The sequence below is a fragment of the Mytilus galloprovincialis genome, unplaced genomic scaffold, assembly GCF_965363235.1.
Source record: "Mytilus galloprovincialis unplaced genomic scaffold, xbMytGall1.hap1.1 HAP1_SCAFFOLD_141, whole genome shotgun sequence".
NCBI lineage: Eukaryota > Metazoa > Mollusca > Bivalvia > Mytilida > Mytilidae > Mytilus > Mytilus galloprovincialis.
Genome location: NW_027468074.1, coordinates 19,993 through 41,545, shown reverse-complemented (window position 1 = coordinate 41,545; position 21,553 = coordinate 19,993). Strand labels below are relative to the sequence as shown.

Genomic DNA, 21,553 nt, shown 5'->3' with positions numbered 1-21,553 from the left:
GGTTAAATTTGGGCAGGTTATTAAGCTAGTTAGGTTTACAACAATTTGTGTGCCAGTACCATTTGTCAGAAGCCTCTTGTCTGCTATTCTTGTAGGTTTTTTTTTTAGTTTTAGTTCATTGATACGTTTATTAGGAGTTCAGTATGACATCTATTTCCACTGAGTACCGTAAGTAAACATTTTTGTTTAGGGGCCAGCTGAAGTCCACAACTGGATGTGTTTTTTCTCGCTGTGAAAAAGACCTATTAGTGGCCCTCTGTTATTTTTTTAATTTTGTTACATTTCAAATTTCCATTCTCTATTTTACAAATCTAGATTGAGTATTGTTCCGCTCTGCCAATTTTTGCAATTTCAGGCTTTGGTCTACGATTAAATGATTGAAAATCATGGTAATTACAGACTTTTTTTCTAAAAGCCTTCAGATAATATTGGGCGGATTTTTTCGTATGTGTGTTAACCACGATGAGTTACAGATCAAGTTTGAGTTTTGTTCCACTCTGCTAATTTTTTGCCGAAATTTCTGACTTTGGACCCTGATAAATTGTTGAAAATCACAGTTAAGATTTTGAGCTAATTTTTGATACGTGAGACTACCATCATGTTTTGTCCATATTTGTTGTTGAAATTGCAGATTTTCCAACATTTTGAGACAGGGCCATTCATGTCGTTTTGACACCTCTAGTTTGCCTGATTTCCGCAAAAATTAGAGGAGAGGAACAAAACTCAAACTTGATCTGTAACTCATCATGGTTAACTCACATACCAAAAATCAGCCAAATATCTAAAAGTGTTTAGAAAAAAAGACTGTGTAATGGTTTGTTGCAGAATGAGCGAATGACAGAATGACAGACAAGGGTATAACTATATTGCCCTGACAACTTCGTTCTGGGCCATAAAAAAAAATTATGAAAATAATACATTGAACTTTATATCTAATTTTGAAAAATATGTATTTTCTATAAGGTTACATATTAAACCAGGTGCTCCGCAGGGCGCAGCTTTATACGACCGCAGAGGTCGAACCCTGAACAGTTGGGGCAAGTATGGACAAAACATTCAAGCGTGATACAGCTCTGAATTTGGATTGTGATCAAATTTTTGACATTACATGGTTTTTTTTACACAAAACAAATGTCAAGATTTTACAAATCTATTAAAGATTTCTTCTTCAAACTTATTTAAATCTAAAATTAAATAGTTGACACAGCATAGGTTTCTGATACAGAATGAATGTGGTCTAATGAACTTAAAAAAAATTTGTTTGCCTTTGAGCAATTCTGAGTGACTATGCTGTTGAATATTAATCCTCTCAAAAAAATGTTTGAAGAAATTTTCTTTTTATTTATGAAATCTGAAATGAGAAAAATTTAACCCCCCCCCCCCCTTTTTCACATCCCGGTTTCCCTTTTTCCAAAACTGATATCAATTCAAATTTCTAATGGAGTTTGCAACAATAACTACTCTTTTAAATACATCATAAAATATTAAAATGTAAAATAAAGTGCTTGTTATCACTGAATGGTAAAGATTGGTTGGTAGTAAAAGTGAATATACATTGTTTATTGTATAAAACAATAAAAAAAACTTCATCAGAAACATTTTATATTGGCAAATTTCCAATGAAGTTATTTACATAAAGTTATTGGCAAATAAAAATAGAAAATGACATCATAGTCATGTCTGGCAAATGTCCAACATACATTATCTAAAAACATTTTAGATAAGATAAGGGAAAAAAGCTTCATCAGCCACATTTTATATTGGCAAATTTCCAATGAAGTTATTTACATAAAGTTATTGGCAAATAAAAATAGAAAATGACATCATAGTCATGTCTGGCAAATTTCCAACATATATTATCAACTACTATTCTATACAAAGAAAGATAACTCCAATTGAAAATTAATTGCTATTGCACAATATTGTGCAATTAGATATTTCTTGCTATTGTGCAATATGGACGTTAAGCAACCAACAATCAATCAATGCTATTGTGCAATACTGTGCAATTGAAAATTTCTTGCTATTGCACAATACTTGATATGGAATCCTGATTTGGACCAACTTGAAAACTGGGCCCATAATCAAAAATCAAAGTACATGTTTAGATAAAGCATATCAAATAAGCCCAATTTAATTTTTGTTAAAATCAAACTTAGTTTAATTTTGGACCCTTTGGACCTTAATGTAGACCAATTTGAAAACTGGACCAAAAATTAAGAATCTACATACACAGTTAGATTTGGCATATCAAAGAACCCATTTATTCAATTTTTGATGAAATCAAACAAACTTTAATTTTGGACCCCCATTTGGACCAACTTGAAAACTAGGCCAATAATTAAAAATCTAAGTACATTTTTAAATTCAGCATATCAAAGAACCCCAAGGATTCAATTTTTGTTAAAATCAAACTAAGTTTAATTTTGGACCCTTTGGACCTTAATGTAGACCAATTTGAAAACGGGACCAAAAATTAAGAATCTACATACATAGTTAGATTCCGCATATCAAAGAACCCCAATTACTCAATTTTTGATGAAATCACACAAAGTTCAATTTTGGACCCTTTGGGCCCCTTATTCCTAAACTGTTGGGACCAAAACTCCCAAAATCAAACCCAACCTTCCTTTTATGGTCATAAACCTTGTGTTTAAATTTCATAGATTTCTATTTACTTATACTAAAGTTATGGTGCAAAAACCAAAAATAATGCTTATTTGGGCCCCTTTTTGGCCCCTAATTCATAAACTGTTGTGACCTCAACTCCAAAAATCAATCCCAACCTTCCTTTTGTGGTCATAAACCTTGTGTTTAAATTTCATTGATTTCTATTTACTTATACTAAAGTTATTGTGCGAAAACCAAGAATAATGCTTATTTGGGCCCTTTTTTTGCCCTTAATTCCTAAACTGTTAAAACCAAAACTCCCAATATCCATCCCAACCGTCCTTTTGTGGTCATAAACCTTGTGTCAAAATTTCATAGATTTCTATTCACTTAAACTAAAGTTATAGTGCGAAAACCAAGAAAATGCTTATTTGGGCCCTTTTTGGCCCCTAATTCCTAAAATATTGGGACCAAAACTCCCAAAATCAATCCCAACCTTCCTTTTGTGGTCATAAACCTTGTGTTAAAATTTCATTGATTTCTATTCACTTTTACTAAAGTTAGAGTGCGAAAACTAAAAGTATTCGGACGACTACGACGACGCCAACGTGATAGCAATATACGACCAAAAAATCTAAATTTTTGCGGTCGTATAAAAATCTTAGAGGACAGATAAGCAACAAAGTACATTTTTTTTTACTTTTGTTAGCACCTCATACGGAACATACAAATCATTACTGGTTTCAATTCTTTCAAAATTTGTAAGTATTTCCCATAGCAGCATATGCTAAACTATAAAGCCCCCTTGCTGAAGCCTACTTAGATAACAGATACTGAGATAGGCAACAAAGCAACAAAACAGCTCTTAAGAAACAAATAATCATATAAAATAAGAAGATGTGGCCATGGTATGAGTGCCAATTAGCCAACCTTCCATCCGAGTGGCATTGTATATAAAGTCACCAAATTAGGTCAAATAAAAGCCTTATTTCTACATCAAGCCTTGGCTTCCTTTGGATCCATTTGAAGCTTTTCTCTAGAAGACAATTTAATAATTGCATGTATGTTTTTCCAATAGGTTAGTACTATGTTACACTAAGGGTCACTATAGGCAACTTTCTAGGATAACAAAGTAAGAATGCTAATTCAAGTTTACATCTCATAAGAAACATTCATGTCATATATTATTCCTATCACTATCAGTGATTCATGTAAGAATTTTTTATGTTATCCTAAAACTAGGTACCCAGCTGATGGTAGCTATCTGGGATGACAAATCAGTGACAAGGTTACAAAACTTGGTAGGTAACCTGGTAAGCACCTCATCAAGAACATAAATACAATATTTGGTTTCAATCAATTCAAAGGTTCTTATAAAGAAAGAAGATGTTGGTTACATAACTATTGGTAAATAACACAGTTGCAACTATATGTACTGTCCTCAATGGTTGCGCCCAAAACATCGATAAGGACATGTTACAGATATATCCAGCCATTTTCAAAAAAACAGAGGGGAGGTCCCAACCAAGGAGAAAAGGGTGGATGGGGGCCCAACTTTATGTCCCCATTCAAATGCATTGGTCGTCAGAAAAAAAGGGTTCCAACCTCCGGAACTCGCCCCTGTATCCGCCACTGTTTATGTCACATTTTGAAAAAGCCACATATATTAAACCATTTTAATCAAATTTAAACAGTTACAGGAAACCAGGTAAAACACAATATTGGATTTACTCATTCCTATGCTTTTGCAAGCAAAGAGTCATGGTAAATTGGACAACATCAAACAGATCAACCAGGCCGTTGATGCTGTGGTATGGCAAGGAACTGCGGCTTGATATTTAAAGCAGTGTGTACAATTTGATTTTAAAAATCTTAATACAAGACGACGTTAACCATGTAGGCTACTTATTTTCCGCCACTTGTTTCACATCAATTCGTATTATTGATAGTAAATCTAGGAGATGTAATGCTTTGATACCTTAATACTTAACATCGTACATCAGTATTGTAATCAGTGAAAAAAGGCTAAGTATAGTGAGTGATTTCATCAATGTTTACATTAAAATAAAGGGTATACAAATGTATATGTCCAGTTCCTGGGTTTCCTTATTTGTTGTTGTCCATATTTCTTTGTCCCATTAGGTTTCTTTTTCGTTTTCTTTTCATTTTACAAGAAACAAGAGGCTGTCACATTTATTTGTGTCCTGGCAATATCACAAGAACCATAACTGATGAACGGTGAAAGTGAAAATCGTCAATATCAAATTTGACCTGCATTTTGTCATCAGTATCAACATATTTAAAAAATTTGAAAGAGCTTAGGTTGAATGGTTCATGAGTAAATGCAACAACATGAATGGAAATGCCATTTTTTTATCTTTCAAGAACCATAACTCCTGAACGGTAAAAGTCAAAATCAACATTATTTGACTTGACCTCCATTTTGTCATCAGTAACAACATATGAAAATTTGAAAAGCTTTGGTTGAACAGTTAATGAGTAAATGCACGGACATGACTGGAAACGCCCTTTTTCAATCTTTCAAGAACCATAACTCCTGAACGGTAAAAGTCAAAATCGTCATTCTTGAACTTGACCTCCATTTTGTCATCAGTAACAACATATTAAAATTTGGGAAGCTTTGATTGAACAGTTCATGCGAAAATGCACGGACAAGACTGGAAACGCCATTTTTCATTCTTTCAAGAACCATAACTACTGAATGGTAAAAGTCAAAATCGTCATTCTTAAATTTGACCTCCATTTTTTCATCAGTAATAACATATTGAAATTTGGGAAGCTTTGGTTGGACAGTTCATGCATAAATGCACAGACACGACCGGAAACGCCATTTTTCAATCTTTTAAAAACCATAACTCCTGAAAAGTAAAAGTCAAAATCGTCATTCTTGAACTTGACCTTCATTTTGTTGTCAGTAACAACATGTTAAAATTTTAAAAGCTTTGGATGAACGGTTCATGAGTAAATGTACGGACAACAGTTGTTTGCCACCACCCCGACAGCCCGACCGCCCTACTGCCCGATCGCCTGACCGCCCTACTGCCCGACCGCCCGACTGCCCAACTGCCAGCTGTACATCCCTAAATCAATAACCAACATTTTTGTCACAAAAATTCGGTTAAAAATACAATGAAAGTTACAAATACACACCAATCATGATGCAAAGCAATTGAAGAAGAATCAAAGAAAAAACAATGAAAAGAATTTCCCCAACCTATCTTAGGATCGAGTTGAAGGTCCATCTTTTTAGGCCGTATGTAGATTTGGTTTTGTGTTGCTGGGTTACTATCTTATTGACATTTATCCAACATGTGTTTAAAATAAGAAAAGTCTAACAGACTATAATGAATCGCATGACCTTATCTAATATTTAAAAACAAAAACAGTCTCATCATCTCCTGCTAATTATTTCAATATGTTATGCTTTTAAATCTTTTATTTTCAATTTATTCCTCTTTTTTTCTTTCTTGTAAACATGTGTTATACTACATAAAACATGCCTTTACACGTATATGTAGATAAAATAACCCTAAATAAAAGATGTTAATTCTTTCTGTTTCCGTTTCCGTTTCGTTTTCCGTTTCCGCCGTTTAGCAACACCCCCTTTTTCCACCCTCCTTGGCAGCCGTCTGGGATCATAATGAATCAGCTACAAACTAACAAAACTTTTACAACACAGCATGAAGAATATTCATGCAATGTTTTATTTCGCTCCATTTAGTGGCTCTCTAGAAGAAGTCCATACCATATAAAGTTAATGGACAACAGACAAGGGTCTGTATATGATGAAAAAAGCTCACTTGACTTATGGGTTAAAAAAAAATGTATTTTGACCCTAGGCTTGTGTTCTATTTTAGCAGTTTCAACAGTTTCGGTACTTATACATCTTCAGATTTCCAATTTGGCTTTGAGTGTTCCTGATGATAAAACTTAATCCAGAAAAGCGCTTTAAACGCATAGAATTAATAAAGTATTGTTTTCAATTAATTTATACTAGCTGAAGTATCCAGGTTGTCCAGAAAAACAAAACTTTATGCAAAAAGCTCATAATGTTGCCAACTGCACTCACTTCGGCATATGTCCTGCACTCTGCAAGAGGAGACACAAATTTCCTGAATTTGATTCATTACACAAATATTCAGCTGTACAATGTACATGTATGTAGAACAAATCAAAGTACTTACGTAATGTAATTAATCAGCCCTTAATAGAGTCAAATAATGATTTTGGCCTCATCTCATTTTTTCTGATAACAAGAGGCTGTCACAACGACAGCAAACCGGATTTATTAATATTTATTTGTGTCCTGGACACGACTGGAAACACCATTTTTCAATCTTTCAAGAACCATAACTCCTGAACGGTGAAAGTCAAAATCGTCATTATTTAACTTGACCTCTATTTTGTCATCAGTTACAACCAGTCTTCACGCCGAGTGGCAGCCCAGGCAGGGGCTGGTAAAATTGCTCTCGGGCCTGTAAAAATCAGACCTACAGGCCAACAGAATCTAACTAAAATTTTTCAAAAATTGAGCTGCGTGCCTGTAGATTAAGCAGTTCAGTGTGAAGACTGTACAACATATTAAAATTTGGGAAGCTTTGGTAGAACAGTTCATGCGTAAATGCACGGACACAACTGGAAACGCGATCCATTTTTCAATCTTTCAAGAACCACAACTCCTGAACGGTAAAGGTCGAAATCGTCATTATTGAACTTGACCTCCATTTTGTCATCAGTAACAACATATTAAAATTTGGGAAGCTTTGGTAGAACAGTTCATGCGTAAATGCACGGACACGACTGAAAACTCCATTTTTCAATCTTTCAAGAACCATAACTCCTGAACGGTAAAAGTCAAAATCGCCATTATTGAACTTGACCTTCATTTAGTTGTCAGTAACAACATATTAAAATTTTAAAAGCTTTGGCTGAACGGTTCATGAGTTAATGCACGGACAACATTTGATTGCCGCCCGCCCGACCGCCCGACTGCTTGGCCGCCCGGCGTACATCCCCTAATCAATAACCGACATTTTTGTCACAAAAATCCGGTTAAAAATGAACAAAAAACAAATATGTAACACATAAACAAACAATAACTGAATTACAGGCTCCTGACTGGGACAGACACATGCAATTATGTAACAGAAATGGCCTATTATTTTCTCAATTGGGAAACTGAAATCATTTCTGTTTTCATATAAATTTGTAGTTTTGTTTTAGACCAACCCTCATTGTTAATTTCAGCAGATGTAAGTCATTAGATAAGAGGCAGTCTACTTGAGTGTACCTGTTGCATTATCCTCTATCTCTAGTGTGATAGGATAGATGGGTTCGTTACCTATTCAACAAATTCTGAATTATTTAGGGAGAAAATGATGGTACTTGCAAAAAAAACTTTGTTATAAATTACAAGTATATGTAACAAAATCCACGGCATTATTAAACAGAACATGTGCTAAAGTTTGTTTAATTAGTTCATTATTTTGTCTCCAGTTGGTTTTTTTCTCCTGATGTGAACATATACATTGTATACATGTATATTTCTATGTAATATTTTTTTACAAATTAATTCGGTGTTATTGTATAGCAAATTTTAAGACAAAAAAAACACGTTTTCACTGTGAAATAAGATATTTCCTCAAAATGGCTCTCAACAAAATAAATGTTTAACCAAATAAACAAATAAAAGCTATGTCAATTCTGCTTTTTCTGCTGGGTTCATTAGTTAAATATATTTTGTCATATTGCAATATTTTTTGGGGAAAATATATAAGTTCTACATGTATATGAAATATATATACTAAAAGATGATTTAATACATAATAAGGTTGACATATATATATAATCACTAATGCTTGATTATATCATAAGTATCTGAAACTTAAATCAGACGTCAGTATTTTTATGTGTGGTTAAACGTAACAGTTGTGAATGCATCTGCAGCTATTTGTCAAACCAATTGAACTCTATATTTATCATATTCTAATGTATTCCCACTGATGTTAGTAGTAGATGCAATAAATCCAATCATTTTGACATATGCACCTAGTTAACATTCAAAGGTTTGTACACATGAAACATGATAGCAATTATTAAAAGAAATTCTCTTGGCCTTGTCAGCTTCTCAGGAAGTTGCAACTTTTTATACTAATGTACCAGAAGATGCTAAAAAATTAAACTATTTAAACTTTTGTGAACAAAGACCAAAATTGACCAGCAATTAAATTCCCTGTATAATTATCACAAGACCACTAACAGTCAGGGGTACTACTTGTACAAGTTATTTTATTTACTTGAAGAAGTAAAAAAAAATATGCATATATATATAAGTAAATAAATAATGTTTGAATAATCTCCCCTTAATTTTCTCAAAAATTTACTTGTATTTATCATGTTTACAGTAAATTTTTCTTACAAGCCCACAAAAGTCATCAAGTTTTGAGATGTAAGTTCATGCCTATAATGATTTTTCCCAGGTTTGCTCAACTTTTTTATTAGAGTCTCATTAATTCAACAAAGAAATTGATTGCGCAAAGATCTTAAGTATTTGTGCAAGGCCTTCAAAAATTGCTCCTTGGGGGCTTGTATTAATGAGCAGTGTTCTGAAGACAACAGACAAATGGGATGTTCATTGTCCATGGAATTACACTTAAATGATTAGTAAAGACATCTACAAAGGGCAGATAATTTAAAATTCTATTAGAGCAATAATCATAAATTCAATAAAAGAAGATCGGATGACTTTTTTACTTCTACAAGTAAAAAAATCTGATTGTCTAAGGGACATAACTCAGCCAATATTTTTTTTACATAATACAAGTAAATAAAATTCACTTGTATAAGTATCCTACAAATTTACTTATATAAGTAAATAATATTACTTTTTCAAGTAATTAAAAATAACTTCTACAAGTAGTACCCCTGACTGACCAATGACCAATAAAATAAGACCTAATCACAAGTAGATTACAAAGAATCACCAAGTCAATAAATTATCTGCAAGAGATATTTAGAATTAGTACATACTGTATAATACAATCAATGCATCCAGTGTAAATGGAAGGCAGAAAATTCACTCTTCCACAAAAAATATCTAAATATATATCTAATTGATAAACAAAATATATGAAAATGGTGGGGTACTTGATGTCTCAGTTGCATGCTCAAGCTCAACCCTACCAAAATAATTTAGGAGTACAACCCCCTCTCCCCTTTTCCCCGCCACCTTCAAATCTTCAATCAATTAATGACTGCTTGTAGACTGAAAATAGATAAATTCAAAATGATCTGTCAAATTACTTAAAAATAAATGTTCTTTTTTAGTAGACTGTAGGTTTTTAAACCATATTTTATTTTTAAAAAAAAACATGACTTATATTTAATTCATCTCTCTAAAATCGGATATGACGCCTTATCAAAATGCTAACATTTGCTGATTCAGCATCATTCATTTAAACCACAAATATGTGAATCAGTTAATCTTTCAAATTTTCTGACCTAAATAGCATCCAGATTTTACATTTAAACATACCAGTTTTTATCTTAATTGACATAGGAAGTTAAAAAACTTGTTTTTTCATTTAGGTACTTGATGTATATATAACCTTTCATAAAATTTCAATCAATGAAGGAAATACATATATATGCATGCATGCATCCATATTGGTGCAATCAAAAGTGGCTCAACAAAAATGAGGAAAAAAATATTTAAAAATTTTCCTTCAGATACTTTCTTTTGATTGTAAGAAGCTTTTATCCAAGTTTGGTCAAAATCAAGGAATGAGAAAGGTTTATGAATCTAATAAATGCTTTAAAAACTTTAACTGCAGACTGTATGTAATGTTATATAACTGGAAGAAAAATATTGAAGTCCATTTATAAGTAATATACATGTATGTTTAAACAGGAAATATTTTTTTACAAATAAGTTTAAGAAAGTTATTAAAATTTGAAAAATTCTAACCAGAGTGATCAATGCATTATAACTGGCAGAAAAATTTAGTCCATTTATGTGTAAAATATGAATAACAGGGACATGTAGCTGGAACCCCCCCCCCCCCCCTTTTTTTAAATGGCTGGATCCGCCCCTGTACCATTATCTTTTGTGACTTTGTGCAATACTGAATAAAATAAATTGATTGGCGTTAAACGTATTAGTTTGCCTGACCTATGATATAAAGTATATAATAAACTGTTATCACGGAAATATGTCTCACTTTTTTGTAATTATGATAATGCAAATGTTGAAATTAAAATATAAACACTTGTAAGTTTTGAAAATATTCAAAGTCAATGAAACATGACTGAAAGTAACAATCTCCATCGTAATAATGTGTGCTTATGCTAATACAAATGCATACCAAATACCATTGACTTATCATAATTATAGTTCCCTTTAAACAGACGTCCTAAAAAAACTAATACATGTAAACTAAGCAAAATTTCAAAGTCAAATGACCAAATCTGAGGGGGCGTGGTCAAATAGTCATTATGGTTATGAGATATGCCAATGCTTATCCATAAACCAACCTAATCACAAACTATAAACTAAGATGAAATCTTAGCAAAAGTTTCAAAGTCCATAGACAGTGACCAGTGATGTTATTGGCTTAAATTACAGGAGAATAAAGGCTTTTTCCCCTGGAGTAGAATCCCAATTTGAAAAAAATGGCTTAAAATTATTCCCCAAAAGACAACTTTTTTTCCCAAACAGTGCAGTCTCAGTAGTAATTGTGCATGAATACAAACTGAAAAACTCATTTAAACATTTTTCATGCCTAAAATGACTTGTATGCAGATTTGAAGGTCTATTTATGTATTATCACCATGATCACTGATAACTAGAGGCTCTCAAGAGCCTGTATCGCTCACCTGACTCTACTTGGGTTTTTGAAATCATATAAAAAAAAGATAAAATTTGGCTACAAAGTTACAAAACTTGGTCAGCATTTCATAAGAAACATTATTGCTATGTTTGATTTCATTCCATTCAGTGGTTCTATGTAAAACTAAACCCCTGCTGGCAGCCATCTTGGATAATGGATTGGCTACAAAGTAAGAACACTTGGTCATCATCTCATAAGAAACATTATTGATATGTTTGATTTCATTCCATTCAGTGGTTCTCTAAAAGAAGAAATTTGAATGTATTTCCCATAGGGTCCTATGTTAACCTAAGTTACCCCACTTGCGGCCATCTTGGATGTTTGATGGCTGACAAAGTAACAACACTTGGTCAGCAACTCATTAGGAACATTCATGCTATGTTTTGTTTCATTCCATTCAATGGTTCATTAAAAGAAGTCATTTGTATGTACTTCCCATAGGGTCCTTTGTTAAACTAAGTTCCCTGCTGGCGGCCATCTTGGATGATGGATCGGCTACAAAGTAACAACACTTGGTCAGCACCTCATAAGGAATCTTCATGCCATGTTTGGTTTCATTTGATTCAGTGGTTCTCTAAAAGAAGTCATTTGTATGCATTTCCCAAAGGGTCCTATGTTAAACTAAGTCCCCCGCTGGCGGCCATCTTGGATGATGGATCAACTACAAAGTAACAACACTTGGTCAGCACCTCATAAGGAATATTCATGCCATGTTTGGTTTCATTCCATTCATTGGTTCTCTTATAGAAGTCATTTCAATGTATGCATTTCCCATTAGGGTCCTATGTTAAACTAAGTCCCCCGCTGGCGGCCATCTTGGATGATGGATCAACTACAAAGTAACAACACTTGGTCAGCACCTCATAAGGAACATTCATCCCATGTTTAGTTTCATTCCATTCAGTGGTTCTAAAATAGAAGTCATTTGTATGCATTTCCCACAGGGTCCTATGTTAAACTAAGTCCCCCACTGGCAGCCATCTTGAATGATGGATTGGCTACAAAGTAACAATACTTGGTCAGCACTTCATAAGGAACATTCATGTCATGTTTGGTTTCATTCCATTTAGTGGTTCTCTAAAAGAAGTCATTTGTATGCATTTCCCATAGGGTCCTATGTTAAACCAAGTCCACCGCTGGCGGCCATCTTGGATGATGGATTGGCTACAAAGTAACAACACTTGGTCAGCACTTCATAAGGAACATTCATGGCATGCTTGGTTTCATTTCATTCAACAGTTCTCTAAAAGAAGTCATTTGTATGCATTTCTCATTAGGGTCCTATGTTAAACTAAGTCTCCTGCTGGCGGCCATCTTGGATGATGGATCGGCTACAAAGTAACAACACTTGGTCAGCGCCTCATAAGGAACATTCATGCCATGTTTGGTTTCATTCCATTTAGTGGTTCTCTAAAAGAAGTCATTTGTATGCATTTCCCATAGGGTCCTATGTTAAACTAAGTCCCCTGCTGGCGGCCATCTTGGATGATGGATCGGCTACAAAGTAACAACACTTGGTCAGCGCCTCATAAGGAACATTCATGCCATGTTTGGTTTCATTCCATTCAGTGGTTCTCTAGAAGAAGTTCAAAATGTAAAATGTTAACGACAACGACGACAGACGACGGACGCCAAGACTTGAAGTGATGAGAAAAGCTCACTTGGATCTTCGGGCCAGGTGAGCTAATAAAAAGGGGTCTTATTTCAAATGAGGGTTTTTCTCTTGAAAGGGGGTCTTATTTCAAATGAGGGTTTTTCTCTTGAAAGGGGGTCTGCAAATTGAAGTTCCAGTCGAATTCATGGTTATTATAAACTTCCCAATTTGACAAAATGGCATATTTTCCAAATAAAAAAGGTTAGAGGTAGTTTTGAAAAAGGCCAACAATATCACTGGTGACTGAGGGCCCACAAATCTCTATGGAAATAAAATGTGCCAATGCTTATTCAACTGCATACCAATTACAGGGGCGGATCCAGCTTTTTTAAAAAGGGGGAGGGGGGTCCAAACCATTGATAAAAGAGGGGTTCCAACCACATGTCCCTATTCAAATGCATTGAGCGTCCAAAAAAATGGGGGGGGGTTCCAACCCACAGAAGCCTCCGCCTGGATCTGCCACTGCCAATAATCAATTACTTACCACTAGTGATTCCTCGTAAACTGACCCAATCACAAATTTATACATGAAAACTAAGCAAAAATTTCAAAGTCAATAGAATGTGACTATTAAAAGGGGCAGGACTAAAAAAATCTCCATGATTAACTTACTACTAGTGGTTCCCTAACGACTGACCTAATCACAAACTAATGATGGTACATGAAAACTAAGCAAGTCAATAGACACTTGTCAACGTATATTTGTTCCGCCTAACAGAAGTTCCACTGGAAACTTTGTTATAAACAATGTCATAATACCTATTCCTGTTGGAACAAATATTCTATACCATTTATTCCGTTAGGAACATATACTGTAATATTTATTCCTGTGGAAATAATATTCCAGAATATTTATTCCTTTTGGAACTTATATTATGAAGGAACTTATATTCCGTGACACCCTGACTGAGGGGGTGGTTTCATTTAATTAATATTTCTTGTCTATTTGCATAGTTAAGCAACCCAAATTTGTATGTGACACCACCAAAATTCAAAGTTGGTCTGTGTTTTGAGGTATTGAGCATTGTGTACAAGTTTCATAACATTTGGTCAGGCAATCTAATATTATAGAAACCAATCTATAAAGATAAACATAGGTACAGACACACTGACAATAGTACTTAATGCCCCCTCTACTTGGTGGGGAAAGAAAAGTCTGTATTTCTGCAAAAATTAGGAGAGCAGAACAAAGCTTAAACATAATTTGTAACTCATCATGGTTAACTCACTTATATTACCAAAAATCAGCTGGGGGACAAGGGTAAAACTGTATGGCCCAACAACTGTTGCAGGCCATATGTTTTGCCACTTGTCAGATTTGCTCTTAATGCAGACATATAAGCCAAAAGCTGCATTCTACCCCTTTGTTCTATTTTGAGCTATGTCAGCCATGTTGGTTGGCAGACAGGGTCATCAGACACATTTTTAAAACTAGATACCTATTGGAGGGTTAACCTTGTAATGGGGGTACCTTCATGACAAATAATGGTAAAAATTCTTGCCAAACGATGAAAACGGTAATTTTTTTGGAATATGATGATAAAATGTACACTTTCTTTTAGAAGAAAGAACTATCAACTGATTTAGGCGAATCACGTTATTTTTTTTCCAAAAATGACAATAACGATAATCATTTGAGACTAAATATGACGAATCATGATAAGCATATTTTGACAAATCATGGTAAATTTTTAACAAATTTTAATGCTAACGGTTGCTGAAAATGACTGTTTGATGCCTGATGGTAAAGGGCATTACCATCCTCCTATTGATGATTGTGACCAAGTATCGATCAGTAGTTTCAGAGAAGATTTTAGTAAAAGACCCCCTAAGGAGTTATTGCCCTTTATAGTAAATTTTAACAATTTTCATAAAATTTGTAAATTTTCACTACATTTTCCACTGAAACTACTGGGCAAAGTTCATTATAAATAGAGATAATTGTAAGCAGCAAGAATGTTTTGTAAAGTAAGATCTACAAACACATCACTATCACCAAAACACAATTTTGTCATGAATCAATCTGTGTCCTTTGTTTAATATTCACATAGACCAAAGTGAGCTACACAGGCTCTTTAGAGCCTCTAGTTTGTATTTGCCCTTGGTATGCAAAAAAAACACCAAATTACAAAACTTTAATTTACCCACTGAACAACTATGAAAATGAGGTAAAGATTAGACGACACCTGCCAGTTGGATGTGCACACCCTGCATTATTTCCATACACTAAATTTAGTTGATCTGCTACCTATAGTATCTGCAATATTGACTTTTTTTTACCTCGAAAAACTTTACATTATTCACTCTTTCATGAGATGAGGTTGACGTCTAGTTATAACTGTTTGACAGCCATGAGGACCTTACAAAATATCCAGATACTAAATTTAATTATAGTATAAATGCTCATAACAAGAATCTAACAAAATTTAAGAAGTCACTGAACCATAAAAATGAGGTCAACAACATTGGAAATATCACATGACAGACAGAAACTTTATAACATAAGGCATCTAATGATCTATATGCATATATATGTACATGTACATGTATCTATAATATATGAAGCATCTATGTGAAAACTAAACTTTTAAGAAGCTAGTTACCACAAAAGCCCAAACAGGATCACTATCCCTATGTCCAGCAAGAAAATAATCTAGACATTTTTAACATTGATCTAAAAAAATAATGTATGTGAACTATCAGGAATTTCTGCATTGTTTATGTTCAAAACATGTATAAAACATTCAAAAATAAACAGCTGCACCACAAACACATGATATGACCTTGGTCTGTCAACAAATAAAATGGAGAATGGAAATGGGGAATGTGTCAAAGAGACAACAACACGACCATAGAAAAAACAACAGCAGAAGGTCACCAACAGGTCTTCAATGTAGGGAGAAATTCCCGCACCCGAAGGTGTCCTTAAGCTGGCACCTTAACAAATATATACTAGTTCAGTGATAATGGACGCCATACTAATTTCCAAATTGTACACATATATTTGTTACAGAAGTACCAATGGAAACTTTGCTATAAACATTGTCATATATAATATCTATTCCTGTTAAAACAAATATTTCATAGTAATTATACCATTTATTCCATTAGGAACATATATTGTAATATTTATTCCTGAGGAAATAATATTCCAGAATATAATTTCCTTTTGGAACACCTCTTGTATTTGAGGCTTCATGCATTATAATCATAAATAGTTCCTGAGACACAAAAAACTAGATAACTTAAGTTATAACTCTAAAATAATACTTTGAATCATCACCAAAAAATATATAGATCTTGAGATTAATTTAACTAAAAAGTCTGTAAAGTTTTAAGCCATATAAATAATTAATGGTTTTTAAAATACAATGTATAGCGTGATATGCGACCCCCTTTTTAAAAAACAACAACTCAATAACTCTAAAATAAAATTTTGAATAATCACCAAAAAAAAAAAGTATACAGATCTGTAGAATAATATACATTGTAACAAAGAAATGTGTGTTGTTTTAAGTAATAATCGATTATTGAAATATATGGCATGACATGTGAAAAAACACACCCTTGTTTTAGTTATAAAGTCCTGTAACTCAAAAAGTTTAAATCTTATTTTCACCAAAAAGTATACTGATCGTTTGACTTTCATAAGAAACAACTATGTATATGTTTCATGAAATTTAGATGATATGTGGTTTTCAAGTTACTGTGTGACATGTGGACGCCATACAGACCATAGACGGATGATGGACATTTGAATACTAAATTATACTTCCTGTAAAAAAACTTACAAGCCTATAAAAAGATGAAGTCATGATAATAAGACTTTTATAATCACAATTATAAAGAAGATGTGGTATAATTGCCAATGATACAAATCTCCAATAGAGACCAAATAAAAACAGTAATTAACAAAAAACAGTAATTAACAACTATAGGTCACCATAAGACCTTCAACAATGAGCAAAGCCCATACTGGGTATAGTTAGCTACATGTACATGTATATAGGCCAACTTAATTTAATTATTAGATTTTCATCCAAATTTTTTTTTTAAATGGGGGGGGGGGAGGATTTTATTTTTTATTTTTTATTTCATATCAGACAATCCTGTAACGTGTTCTTAATGCAAGAGTAATAATAAGCTTATATCATGTACATGTATGTACATGTATTAAAGGAATCACACATAATTCTTAAATATCTCTTATTCATTGGCAACCATTGTTCTACATGATGTTATTGTGGCTTTAGAAACCTATTTTCATTAAATGGAAAAACCATGTGATGATGTGTAGAAATGCTCTCTTCAGCTGGACTAACTACACCAAATTAATTTTGCTTTCTTGTATGAAGCAAATATGCATTGGTATGCAGCACAAGAATTAGGAGTACAGAATACAAGAGTGCACACACTGAAATGTCTCGCCTTCTTTACTATCATTGATATTATGTTGATAGTCCTAAGTATAAAGCGTTATTACAACTGTCACATAAACTTAACATTAAATAAGATAGTTAAACAAAGACCAATGAACCATGAAAATGAGGTCAAGGTCAGATGAACCATGCCAGGCAAACATGTACAGCTAACAATGCTTCCATACAACAAATATAGTTGACCTATTACTTATAGTTTAAGAAAAATAGACCAAAACACAAAAACTTAACTGTCCAATGAACCGTGCAATTGAGGTCATGGTCAAATAAAACCTGCGGGACTGACATATAGATCATAATATATTTCCATACACCAAATATAGTTGACCTTTGGCATATAATATTAGATAAAAAGATCAAAACTTAAAAACTTAACTTTGACCACTGAACCATGAAAATGAGGTCAAGGTCAGATGACACCTGCCAGTTGGACATGTACACCTTCCATTCCTTCCATACACCAAATATACTAGCCCTATTGCTTATAGTATCTGAGATATGGATTTGACCACCAAAACTTAACCTTGTTCACTGATCCATGAAATGAGGTCGAGGTCAAGTGAAAACTGTCTGACGGGCATGAGAACCTTGCAAGGTACATGTACGCACATACCAAATATAGTTATCCTATTACTTATAATAAAGAGAGAATTCAACGTTACAAAAATTCTGAACTTTTTTTTCAAGTGGTCACTGAACCATGAAAATGAGGTCAAGGACATTGGCCATGTGACTGACGGAAACTTCGTAACATGAGGCATCTATATACAAAATATGAAGCATCCAGGTCTTCCACCTTCTAAAATATATAGCTTTTAAGAAGTGAGCTAACACTGCTGCTGTAGCCTCCGCCGCCGGATCACTATCCCTATGTCGAGCTTTCTGCAACAAAAGTTGCAGGCTCGACAAAAATGAAACCACAAACAAGTGTTGAAAATAAAAGGGTTTGTGCTTTAAAGATTCTTATGCATGATGCAAACATAGGCTAGCAACAATGTAAAAACATGAACTTAACAAAAAGAAGTGTTTAATAACCCTTATTGAAGGTATTGGGACAGAGGGTGTTTGCTGTTTGTCAACAGAAAACAATAGCTGTTGTTAAAAAAATCTACATGTAGGTGTATATAAAAGTTAAACAGAAGATGTGGTTTGATAGCCAATGAGACAACTGTCCACAAGAGACCAAAATGACACAGGCATTAATAACTATAGGTCACCTTACAGCCTTCAACAATGAGCAAAGCCCATACTGCATAGTCTGTTTGCCGACTTTTTGAACTCAATATACAGTAAAAAAATATAATAAATTCGTGCTTGAGTCAATATTTTTAAAGTCAGTCATTTTTTGTACCAATGAGTTCCACAATTCTTGCGCTTTGGATATCATTCTGAAATTCAGTCCAAAATTCCTGACACAAATTAAGTCATTGACATTGTACAGTTTCAATAAAAAAATCCATGTTTTTCTAATCATAAAAATTTGTGTCATGCAGCAATTTGCATTCTTGGAAACCATAGGCGGATCCAGGGGGGGGCCTGGGGGGCCCAGGCCCCCCTTTCGTGGGAAAAATTTGGTTGATTATATAGGGAATCATTGAAGCATGACTTGAGCGGGCCCCCTCTTAGGTCAGTCAGCGGGCCCCCCTTAGGAAAAGTTCTGGATCCACACTGGAAACAGCATATTAATCGTAAGCCAAATATGTTATGCCATTCCCGTAATCAATCTCTATTTTCGGTAGATGACGTTGTCATCATAGATCTGTAGAATCATTTTAAATTACTCGAAGAAATACAATAATCTAGTTGAAACAGGAAGTTTTGAATGAAACGAAATCATTGATGGTTACTGGTAATGGAAATGAACATAATCCGGAAATCATATATTTTCAAATATATATAAAAAAAAAATTGGGGCAGGATGATTTCAGAGGGGTGGACTGGGATGAAAATCTATCAATTAATTTTAATCGGCCATACATGTCGCCTATAAGAAGGCCCCAAAATGACAAAGGAGACAGCAGTTCACTTGAAATACCCGGTCTAAACTCGAAAAAAAGTGAATCCAGGTCAGTTTGCAAAAAACATGTTCGTGACTTTTCATGTTTGTAAATTATAGCACCCTTTCACTTCCCAACCCTATATATATTACAGGCTACACATTTGCACCCAGAGGCGGATTTAGGGCCTTGTGAGAAAAAAATTTGGTTGCTTATATAGGGATTCACTGAAGCATGAAGCAATCAGGCCCCCTCTTAGGCAGCCAGTGGGCCCCCACTTATGAAAATTTCTGGATCAGCCACTGGCACCCAAAGTCTGTTTGCACCCTAAATGTTTACACCCTTTTTTGTTTGGTTTGAATTATTTTGTAATCTAGTTTGTTAAGTGTAATATTGCTATAAACATTTTCATTTTGTTCCCACTGTTTCCGCGAACAAACCTGTAGACTGTAGTGATACCGAGTGAACTGGATAAACACCTATATCCGCCGGACACAATGCCTACCTTGAAACTACTTATTGCTAGTAATCATTCACTAACGAATTTACAGTCAAACCTCGTCAGGTCCCGTAAACAAGGCGGCCCAGTGGCTGTGCTTGGACTTGGAGAAAGGGGTCCTACTAAAATGCGCCCGGGAGCGCCCGGGAAAATATATTCTATTGGCATGAGACAATTTTGTGTTGATGAAATAAGTTATGCACATTTTTCTTAAATTTTAGACAAGTAATATTCAAATTCAGATAATAGACATTTGTAAAAGGCAGGGTTTTGGTTTAAATTTAAAAATAAGCATTAAAACCCTGATAAACATATAGCCATGGAAACAGTTTCAGTTTCATAAAAAAGATATAATGAATGTATATCAGCATTTGCATAAAAAAGTGTTCACCATGATGGTGGCATGCAGTTGCAAAAATATTAGACTTCAGGCATCATATCCACATTTATATTAAGGACAAAACAAGCAATGATTATTTATTCTTTTTAAGGAAAAAAAATATTATTAAAAATATTATTATTTTATTCTCCCGGGCGCTAATGTTCCTTCCCCGGGCGCTTTTTCTATTCCCGGGCGCTCTCCGGCGCTTCCGGGCGCTTTTAAGTAGGACCGGGAGAAAGTCCCGGATTTTCCCGCCCTGATCTGATATAAGATATAATGCAACAGATGGGAGACTAATTTGGACTTATAATATTCATTTGGGTTTTATTTAACAATTATTATGAACGCTTCATTAAAAAATTAAAGTAAACTTTACCGATAACTGCAAAAATGGTAATTCAGGGAATATATATCCACCACCAGAACTTCAGAAAATACTTTAAAAGGGAAATAACTCTCCTGTCGACTAATAAGACGACCAACTTCCGAAGCAAGGTTGACGGATCTCCGATCTTTCCTGAAGTCATGCCTGTGTTCATGAGACGGTTCGGTTCTTCAAAAACAATGTTTCTATTTAATTTGTAATTTAGATGCGTCCTTATCATAGGCGGATCCAGGGGGGGGCATGGGGGCCCGGGTGGTTTTCCCGGTTGAATGGTTTCACACTAGTAATTGTGGGGTCCTTTATAGCTTGTTGTTTGGTCACGGTGAGCCAAGGCTCCGTGTTGAAGGCCGTACCTTTGACCTATTATGGTTCACTTTTATAAATTGTTAATTCGGATGGAGAGTTGTCTCATTGGTGCTCATACCACATTGATAACTAAGTCTTTAAATATTTATATATAAAGACGGCGGTTTGACAAAAGTTATACCATGCTTACTGTTTGAATAAATGAATGCTTGAAACATATTTGAATCAGTAATTAAGAGCTCATTTTGAAAGGCATAGGCGGATCCAGGAGGGGGTGGGGTCCGCTTGGGGGCCCGGGCCTCCCCTTTATCGGGAATAATTTGGTTGATTATATAGGGAATCATTGGTGCATGAATGGAGCCCCCCCCCCTT

At 34.3% G+C, this 21,553-nt stretch overlaps 1 pseudogene; it reads right to left on the bottom strand.

Annotated features, from left to right (window-relative positions):
- Positions 1–20,955, bottom strand: part of LOC143060692 (uncharacterized) — a 31,476-nt pseudogene extending 10,521 nt beyond the window's left edge.
- Between the last annotated feature and the right edge of the window lie 598 nt (positions 20,956–21,553).